The sequence below is a fragment of the Xenopus tropicalis genome, chromosome 10 (assembly GCF_000004195.4).
Source record: "Xenopus tropicalis strain Nigerian chromosome 10, UCB_Xtro_10.0, whole genome shotgun sequence".
NCBI lineage: Eukaryota > Metazoa > Chordata > Amphibia > Anura > Pipidae > Xenopus > Xenopus tropicalis.
Window position 1 is genome coordinate 29,135,776 of NC_030686.2, and position 9,538 is coordinate 29,145,313.

The following is a 9,538-nucleotide window of genomic DNA, read 5'->3' on the forward strand; positions in this document are numbered from 1 at the left end:
CTAGAGGGACCCATGGCACCCAACTCGAGTATAAGCCGAGGGTGACTTTTCAGCACATTTTGGGTGCTGAAAAACTAGGCTTATACTCGAGTATATACAGTACTTTAATCACAGTACATTGCTCTGTTACACAAAGCGAGTGTTCCTTGCAGCCACTTTCACTAGAGTGCTGCTCTGTGATATATTCTTGGCATCTGATGCCAATGAAACCCTTTCCAGGAGGTAAAAAAATTAGGATTATTTAGCAGTTTCAGGCAGATTACATGCCTGTAAACATGCCAAACATGCCTGCAGTTGTTCCTGCGCCATTTCTGTATGTAGATGAGTTTCTGATGGCATTAAAACACAATGGTACGCCAATCAGATGCAACAAAAGAGGGTTTCTAACAGTGAAGTATCAATTAGAATTAGATACAGATACACTTATATTTACAATATAGCAGGAGTTACAACTAGGGAATCCAGGAATTGGTTCAGGATTCGGCCAAGATTCTGCCTTTTTCAGCAGGATTTGAACGAATCCATACTCCTGGCCGAACCGAATCCTTAACTTTTTGTCACATATTTTCAAATTAATTTTTCACCAGGCTCGTTTCCGTATTCTAATCTACATATGTAAATTAGGATTTGGATTCGGTTAAGTATTCGGCCAAATCCTTTATGGAGGATTCTGGGTTTGGCCGAATCCAAAAAATATAGGATTTGGTGCATCCCTAACAGCAAGTGCAGTGTGCATCCTGAAATTTTACCCACAATACACCGTTTTTTCATAATTCAAGTGTCATAGCAGTCGCCACTTGCATATAAAGATGCGCTTGCATTTTCAAAGTGAAAATGTGCACTGGAAAATTTACACGTTGGTTTGCCGCCACTTCCTGTACTTGCTGTCAGAATGACGAGTGTGGCTAATTCTTTAGGCGCATGTCTGCTGCATTTATTGACCCAGCCCACGCTTGGGAACCCCTGAGCTATTGTCACCTTTAGAGGGGGCAGTAGCTCTATGGTTTCCCTGCATCAGTAGGTGTAACTGTGCTGAATTTGGAACAGGAGGTAGGAGGAAGGCAGCGGTACAAAGCACAATTATATGGTGCAAGGAGACATATTGTTTGAAAAAAAAAAAAAATGTGCCAGTGCATTATAGGCCTCTAAATATAGTAGAATGTGCTTTAAAATAATTGTGTTTCGTTTTGTTCAGGGGGGCCGGTGTCACTTTGCACACTGGATTGTAGGATAGGAACCAATCAGCAGCTAGGCTGACTTGATAGGGAACTGAATTATGTCTTTGCTTGTGTGAGCGCAGGGCTATGATTGGCTATCCCCCCTACTGTACTTCTGACAGGGACCATTATAAGATACCCACCCCTCATTTGAATTAATGGGATTTTTCACACAACTGACTGTGGCCAATTTAGAAGCCCTGAAACTGCACTTGCATTTGTAAATGACCCCTATTTTGTAACAATGTGAGCGAAGTTTGCCCCATCCATTAATCATAACAAACAATAAACAGTTAAAGTTATTTTCCAATTTGCTGTTATCAGGACCAGGTGAACTGTATTACTGTATAATTTCTTTTGTACAGAATGTTTTCAAAAACAGGAATTATAAAGCAAAAGTGTTAGTTTTGAGGATAAACAGAAAGAATTCTGGGAACTAATCCCAAAGCACTCCAAGAAAATGAGCGAGAGACTCGTTGGACAAGGACCACATCAACGCTTGATGGGATTTTCTAACCTGGTTGATAGATATCAGGGTGATATACAGACAGATACCTGACTGGTAGGCCTTCCTGAGTCAGTAGTTTTTATTAGCCTGTGTATGACCAGTTTAAGACTGGGGGATAGACCCTTATTTTCAATTCTAACTATTCTTGGAACTGTGGATGACTGGCTGGCACAGCAGCATGTTCATATGCCTCTAACCTGGATATGAGGTACGGGGGCTCTAGTCAAATGATGGGCAGTTGGACTTGAAGGGCTTGTCCCAAAAAACTGTACCAAACACCATTGCTGTGCACTTTGTGATACTGTTGTGCTACCTTACTTTGCAGAGTGCCGTTGAGTTAAATTGGTTATAATATAAGGGTAATGGCAGACGGGGTGCTTTTTCACCCATGCAACTTAATTGTGAATTTAATTTATTAATTCATTAATGTAATCATCTTCTCTGCTCCTATGAATGCCACATTACCCAGATGTGCTGAGTCCCATTATTAGGCTACAAGGTGCATTGCCCTTGTTTTGATAGCTTCTGCTGTGGAACTTTGAACTGTACAACTGTATCTGAATTGAAAGCCTTAAAACTAATCTTAACCCCTTTGAGAAATGCTTGCAATACAATCATTTGGAAAACCCCCTTTCAGTAATCACAAGTGTTCTACTGATATTAACCCATGATACCCCATAACTACATGCTTCCCACTGAGAAGCATTATTGGTACAGCCCAGAACTGCTCAGCCGATCCAGTGGTGTCTATAACCCTAACACCGGGAACATCTGCCCTTTGCAGTAACCCATGTCATCCTAATAAGAGACTTGGTTTTAATAATCAGGTTGCAATAGACTGATCAAAGAAAATTGCTGATTGGTTGCCAGGATGTACTGCACGGGGCAAATTTGCCAAGAGCTAGTAAGTGAGCCACAAGAGAACCTGTCAAACAGCTTTTTGAATCCATGTTACACTGCTGTGCTGGGTAATATTACAACACACTGTGCCAGATTATATTGCTGGATTACCTTACTTCATGCTTGTGCCGCATATCAGGTAATCGAGAGCTTGTATTTTTATTTACTCTCACTCAGTATAACGTGCATGGGTGCCACTATCCACTCTGCAGTATATGTGTAATATTAATTTACAGTGTGTGTATATCTATTGCCACAGTAAGCAGAAAAGACACAAGATTCCTGGCTTATCTTAAAAATAGTAAGCACAGAAACTTTGGGTACATATTCTTGCTGATGTGCTGGGCTTAGCGCCAGACTCATCTTCCAGTGTTGATCACAGCCCCCCCCCCCCCGAATGCGCATTCGCGAACACCCCCCCCCCCGCGCGCGCGCTTGTTCTGCTTTGATTATTTTTGACAGGTAAGCTTCTTGGCTCCCTAATATACAAAAGCTCAATAGAAAATGACCCTTATTTTTATCTTTGGCATTACTATTTCTTCCTATTCTATCAAGTTGTGAATTGTTCCTGCTTACCAAAATAACTGTATCCTGCATCAAGAGTATAGAGTATTCCTAGCTGTATTTGATCCTATTTTCCTCTACAGAATCCTCAGTTACGCAGCCATTAAATGACTGTAAATGGGCAAGGAAAGCTGTTTTGTAACCCTTTGAGGTAAATGAACCAAATAAACAAAATAAATTGTTCTTTTAATGATTCACTCATAAAAGGCAAAAAGATATTTTGAGGTACCGTTGGGATCCATGTTGTCTAGTAAAAACAAGTCCAGCTGTTAAATGAAAATGTGTTGCTGCTGCAATATTATAATTGTGTTGCTATAAGGAACAGGGAATGATTATATGGGATCAAAGCGAGTATACTGTAGTTGGTTTCAAAGGCAATATCAAACACTTTTGGTCGTACAATAAGGAAATCCCCTTACAGGGAGTGTTTGCCATTCACATCTGTCCCTGCGCCAGTGGAGCTTACAGTCTAAGGTCCCTATGACTATCACACACACTAGGGCGCAGGAGGAAACCCACACAGACATGAAGAGAACATTTGTTTAGAATCAAATTCAGGCCCCAGTGCTGCACGGCATAAAGTGCCACCCATGGAGCCACCGTGCTGCAAAAATAAAACCTTTAAAAAAGTGAAAAATGGCGTAATAAAGGATATTTGAAATCTCCTTTAAACAACTCAAGCCATTGCATGGTTCCAGAAAGTACTGAAAATAACAAGCCAACTGTGCATTCACCAAGCACAAAAAAGTTCAACAAGAGTAGGTCTGATATACCCAGGCCCCAAAGCCCACTCCCAATTTCCTTGATAAAAGCTAACATTTCCCATCATTCTGTGTAGAGTTGGATGCACACTGAAACCAGGCTGGGTTCAACTATGGGTAAGAAGCTAGGATTCTTTCTTTCAATCATTGTCCCATTATCCTTCCTTAAGGGCTCACGGGGAGATTAGTTCGCGGGCGACTAATCTCCGCGGCGGCGCGATTTCGGGAAATCGCCGAAAAAGCCTCGCGAGGCAACTTCGGCGATTTCCCGAAATCGCGCCGCAGCGTGTGCCATCCCACCGGCAACTTACATTGTCGCCGGTGGGATGGCAACTAGTGGCAACTCGGGAAGATTAGTCGCCTGCGAACAGGGAGTTTTGTCGCGGGTGACTAATCTCCCCGTGAGCCAGAGCCCTAAAGGTGAAAGTTACCCAAAGGTACAAATGTGCACAGATTTGCATCATAATGTCTTCTACTGTTTTTTCTTCCAGATTGTTAAACTAAAGGCATGGCCTTCACATGTATGACCTATACCTTATACATTGTGGCCCCTATCTTGGCTTTACTTATCACCACTTCCTGCAGCTAAAATTCAGTAGTGCGAATGCTCATCCTCAGCCTGTGGCCCCGGCACTCAGTAAGCATAGTGTAGCGGCACAGCTCACACTCGGGGGGGGGGAATCTCAGTATAATAAAACAATGAAAACGCAGCACTTTTCTATGATGGGATGTGCTTTTGTGGGTTATGAAGCATTATATAAATAGCTCTTTGGTGCTTAGTGATGTTAGTTATAATAATAATATTTTACAATAGGTGGTACATTATTCACTTTGTATTATATAAACCGACACTCAGCATTAGGGCCGCCATCAGAAAATATGGGGCTCCGTTCAAGTTATTTATATGGGCCCCCCATTAACACAAGTGCTCAGTACTACAATTCTGCCCATGCCCCTTGTGTCCATGTGTGCAATATAAACAGCGGATGTTACTCTACAATAAGCGGTTCATATAAAGAGTTCCACTGATTATTATGTTAATAAGTCAGTTCATTGGGGGTCAGTGGAGTTTGCCCTAAGATTAACCCCTTCCCACCTACCTGCCCCTGCTCTGTGCTGTCATTGCTTTATACTGTATGTAAGTTATGTGAGTTTTTGCACAAGGTTATGTAAACGATGTAAATTTTGGGGCCCAATAACTAGTCAGTATTAGTTGACAAAAATAGTAAAAAAAAATGTGCTAATAGGTCAGTCTTTGAATTGGGGAGGGGACAGTGGAACTAACTAGATAAATAAGTAGCGTAGTAGCATTTTTGCATAAGTTATGTAAATTGCATAAGCATAAGGGCCCAATAATGAGCCATTACCCTGCTGAAAAGATAATGTAGGAAATGCTGGTATAATTCAGTAAACAGATCCCAATATAAATTGCTGACTTTATTCTATAATAACCAGTCCATATAAATATATACATCTGACAAGTTATACAGAGAGTAATTAGGCAACACTACGTTAATTGGCATTTCACTATAATTGTTGGAATGTTTTGAACTCCGTTCTTTATTGCGGAACTTGAATTTTGATGTCATGAAACAAAAATATAAGCCTTACAATAAAAATAGAACTATTAGCACTATAAATATTCCGGATTTGACTATCACTAGTTATTTTTAATAGTTTTACAATTATTTTTTTTCAAGACCTTTGACGTTTGTGATTCTTTGCCTACAATTCAGTAGCCCTTAGTACATTCCCTTCTAAACCACTAGAAATGGACAGGGTACCTAATGGGTTAATACATACCAAAGTAAATTTTGCATAAAGACTGTAGAATCCTACAGAGTATCTCTGTCATACAGAAATATTGCTGTATTATCTCTAGATGTCAGCATGGTACAATATTACAGTTGGTTATGTAGGGGAGCATTTTGTCTGCAGGGTTAGAGAAAGTGATCTGCTCCCATCCGCATCCCCGTGTATCTGCACTAAAAAGTACCGCTTCTGCTTGATTGCAGATACGTGGAGGGAAGGTCCGCCCAAAAATGCCTGCTTAACGCAAAACTGGTCTTCCCCCTTCATTTTGTGACCTGCTCAAAGTTCCTCTTGTAAAAGCTACAGAGCCCAAATTTAGCCTTTTCTTCCTGGGAATGGAAGCCCCTGCTGACATATAGCCAGTGTTGGACTGAGATGGCAGGGATCTACTGCCTTGGACCATGGGGCCCACTCTCAAAACTTTAATTCCTCATCTCCTCCCTCAAACTCTTTATTATGTCTTTTTTCTACATACTATACTCTTTTCTTCCATCTATCAAGCTTCCTTGTTCCCATAAAGAAATAGGGAATGACCATGAAATAGGCTAAATAGTTAGAAGTAAGGGGGCTCACTGACACCTGGGCCCACCTGAGTTTTCCTGGTATCCTGGTGGGCCAGTTCGACACTGCATATAGCATGCTGTAGGCCCCCAGCCTAAAATATGCACTAAATTGGTACAATTAATTTAGAATAATTTAGATCTAATTTAGGCAATATGTTGGCTTATCTAAAATAAATTTTAAAAGATAAAAAGAGTAATGCAGTATAGACAAATTGGAAAGGTTCAGGTATTGCACAACATGCCATCTTGCATGGGAATAAATCCCACGCAAGATCTTTATAAGCTGTCAATACCACCATGTGGCCATAAACGCATTGAAATATGTACAATGTAGAGTCTTGGGGGAGTAAATATTTTAATCAGATGCATTTGTTTGGAAAAAAAATAATTTGAGGAAAATATAGCATTATGTATTTTTTCCAGCAGTTGACTTGAAAAGCATATTCTGGCAGAATTATCTCTGGCTAGAGAGCAACTGGTTGTTGATGAGCCACACTAGGAAAGCCAGAACTGTCACCAATTGTGTCTTCCTTGATCTACTGCAGTAGCTGTGTGTAGGCAGGCCCATGCTGAAAGATGTCCATGTAAACAGAGACTAGTCCAAAGTTTATTTATGGGATGTTGAATCTGAATATAATGTTACAGAGCATACAGTGCCAGTTGGATTATGGTAAAAGATGGCTCTCAGAGGAGATATGTGAATCATTTTATGGGCACCATAATATGTAAAACATATGAGTATCTACTTGAAAGGAGAAATGAGTCACTGCTTCTCAGTTCCAAAAACACTTCCATTTAGGAAAAAGATTTACATGAAGGTACTTCATCTGAAGAGGAGCTTCTCAGTGATTAAGCCAAAGGACTCTGGGTTTGAATGTGCCAAATACTTCTTCAGCTTGAACAATGTACTTAAATCTTCTTGCCCACGGATTTACAAAAAGGAAGATATTCACTACACCTGAAAAAGTTTTTGAACATTGCTGTGTGAAATTTGCACTGTAGTATAATAATAACATTGTAAGGCCACTGGGTCATCAGGACCAGAAAATGAGTAGTAAGGAGGAAGAGAAGCACTTGCAGAGTCAAAGTAGCAGAGCGGTCAAGCAAAAGCATGATTCCGAGTTCAGACAGACAAGAGTTTGCAGTGGAGATCACACCAAAAGCCAGTAAACCGTAAAAATCAAGACAATAAAGCACACGCAGAAACTACTCTCCTTGCTAGTTAAATTCAAGCTGGTGATTCTCTTGAAAGGGGCACTTGCCCAACTATAAAACTTAATTAGATGTGCAAAACAATTCACCAATGAGAATTCTGCTGACCAAAACGTTAATTGTGGTTGCAAGCTAATTCACCAATTAGGATGTGGATTGTAAGAACTATGCCAGGCATCTTGCACTTATGTACATACAGAGATTACTGTGCCATTTTGGCTTCATTATATTATACTGTAATCAAACATGGGGAAGAAGGACATACTTGTTCAGTTTGCTCTAAATTCAGGAACAAAAAACTTGGAGTTTACATTTGTAAGTAAACTGTAATAAGTTGCAGGTCCCTATAATATAAGGAGCACAAATTAAACCAGTTTGAAATGTCTGTATTCCCTACACTGAACAGGGATAAAAGAAAGCTACAAGTTCATCTCCAGTGACCTTAATGTTTTGACCATATGCAATATCATTAAGAAGTATTAAAGAAGTATTAAGGTCAATGCAATTGTAGTCAATCTACCTGGATATGGATGCAAGAGGTAAATGTATCAAAGACTGCAGAGAACAGTTGGTTGAACTGCAGTGAAAGAACCTTGATTCAAGCTGATCTTCAAACCCGGAGAGCATGAAGTATATTATTATATGATTATTTTTATAGCAGGAATTTCATACACTACATGTTTCGTCCCAATTAGATTCAGGATAACTGGTTGGGCCGAAATATGCAGTGGATGGTATCCCTGCAATAAAAATACTATGGTGAAGCCAAAAGATACTTTGTGCTCTCCAGGTGATATTTTTTATGTATTTGTAAGACTTTGCAACCAGCACAGAGTCTGCAGCATGTTGAGAAGCCTATACTACCCTACAAGGGAAAAGGACAGCCTACACAAAGTACAACAATTTAACCCACACTATCCATCACCAACTAAATCAAAGGGGTTTTGCAGTAGAAGAATAAGTAAAACCTCACTGCTGAGAAACATTAGAAAACCCAACTAGAGATCACCAAAACACACCTGAACAAGCTAAGACAGGGAAGAGGACTCATGTACAAGTCATTAAACAAATACAATGGAGGTAAGAGGGACTTTTGTAGAGGCAACCATACTAAAAAAATTGTCATCTTATAAAATGCATTGCCAATAAACCTTCAAAACAAATAAGTGGTGGTTTCATGAAACAGTTTATTGTACAAAAACATGTTTGTCCAAAATTGTACCTTGTAATGCAACTGAGATGCGTCCATTACTTATCTGTTGCAGAGGAGTAGCTTGACCTTATTTTGACAGAACAGGGGGGCTTGAGCCCCGGAAGTTTGAGAGCCTGTGCTCTGTGCATTAGGAAGTGAAACTGCACCCATTTTTCCAAATGAATGAATCAGCACTAACATATTTTTAAACTGTGACTGATTTTCACATGTTGGATTGTATGCCTTATACACAAAAATGTTTTGAAAAAACTTTATAAATAAAATTGCAAGCTCAAAATTACATGGCACGTGGTATAGAAAGATTAAGCAAAGCATTAACAACAAGTTTCAAAAGCACCTGACATTAAACTTAATAATTATAAGGGTAACTTTGATAATACATTTCTTAACAAATAAACATTAATAAAATAAACGTATATGTATATATAAATAATGGTTGTGATTAAAATTTCTCATGCCCATGAATCACCCACCATAGAATAAGCAATGACCCTTAGGGGCACGTGTTTGTCGGGTTCCATTCTGAGAGATTGGTGAGGTTTGCGAGTCATGCCTTTCTTGGTCAGTGGGGTGCCTTAAAGTGTACCCTGACTGTCCCCTGCTTGATTCTTTTGAGGATCTTGGGGAGAAGAGGTAAAGGGTGGAAGAATTTGGTCAAGCCGCAAGTAGTCGTATATGAAAAGTCCACAAGTGCCTTGAGATAGCTAGACGCTTGCAAGAGAGCCAAAATGAAGTACCAGGGTTAAATGAGATCAGTGGGAAAACAAGTCCAGGTCAGGGCAGATAAC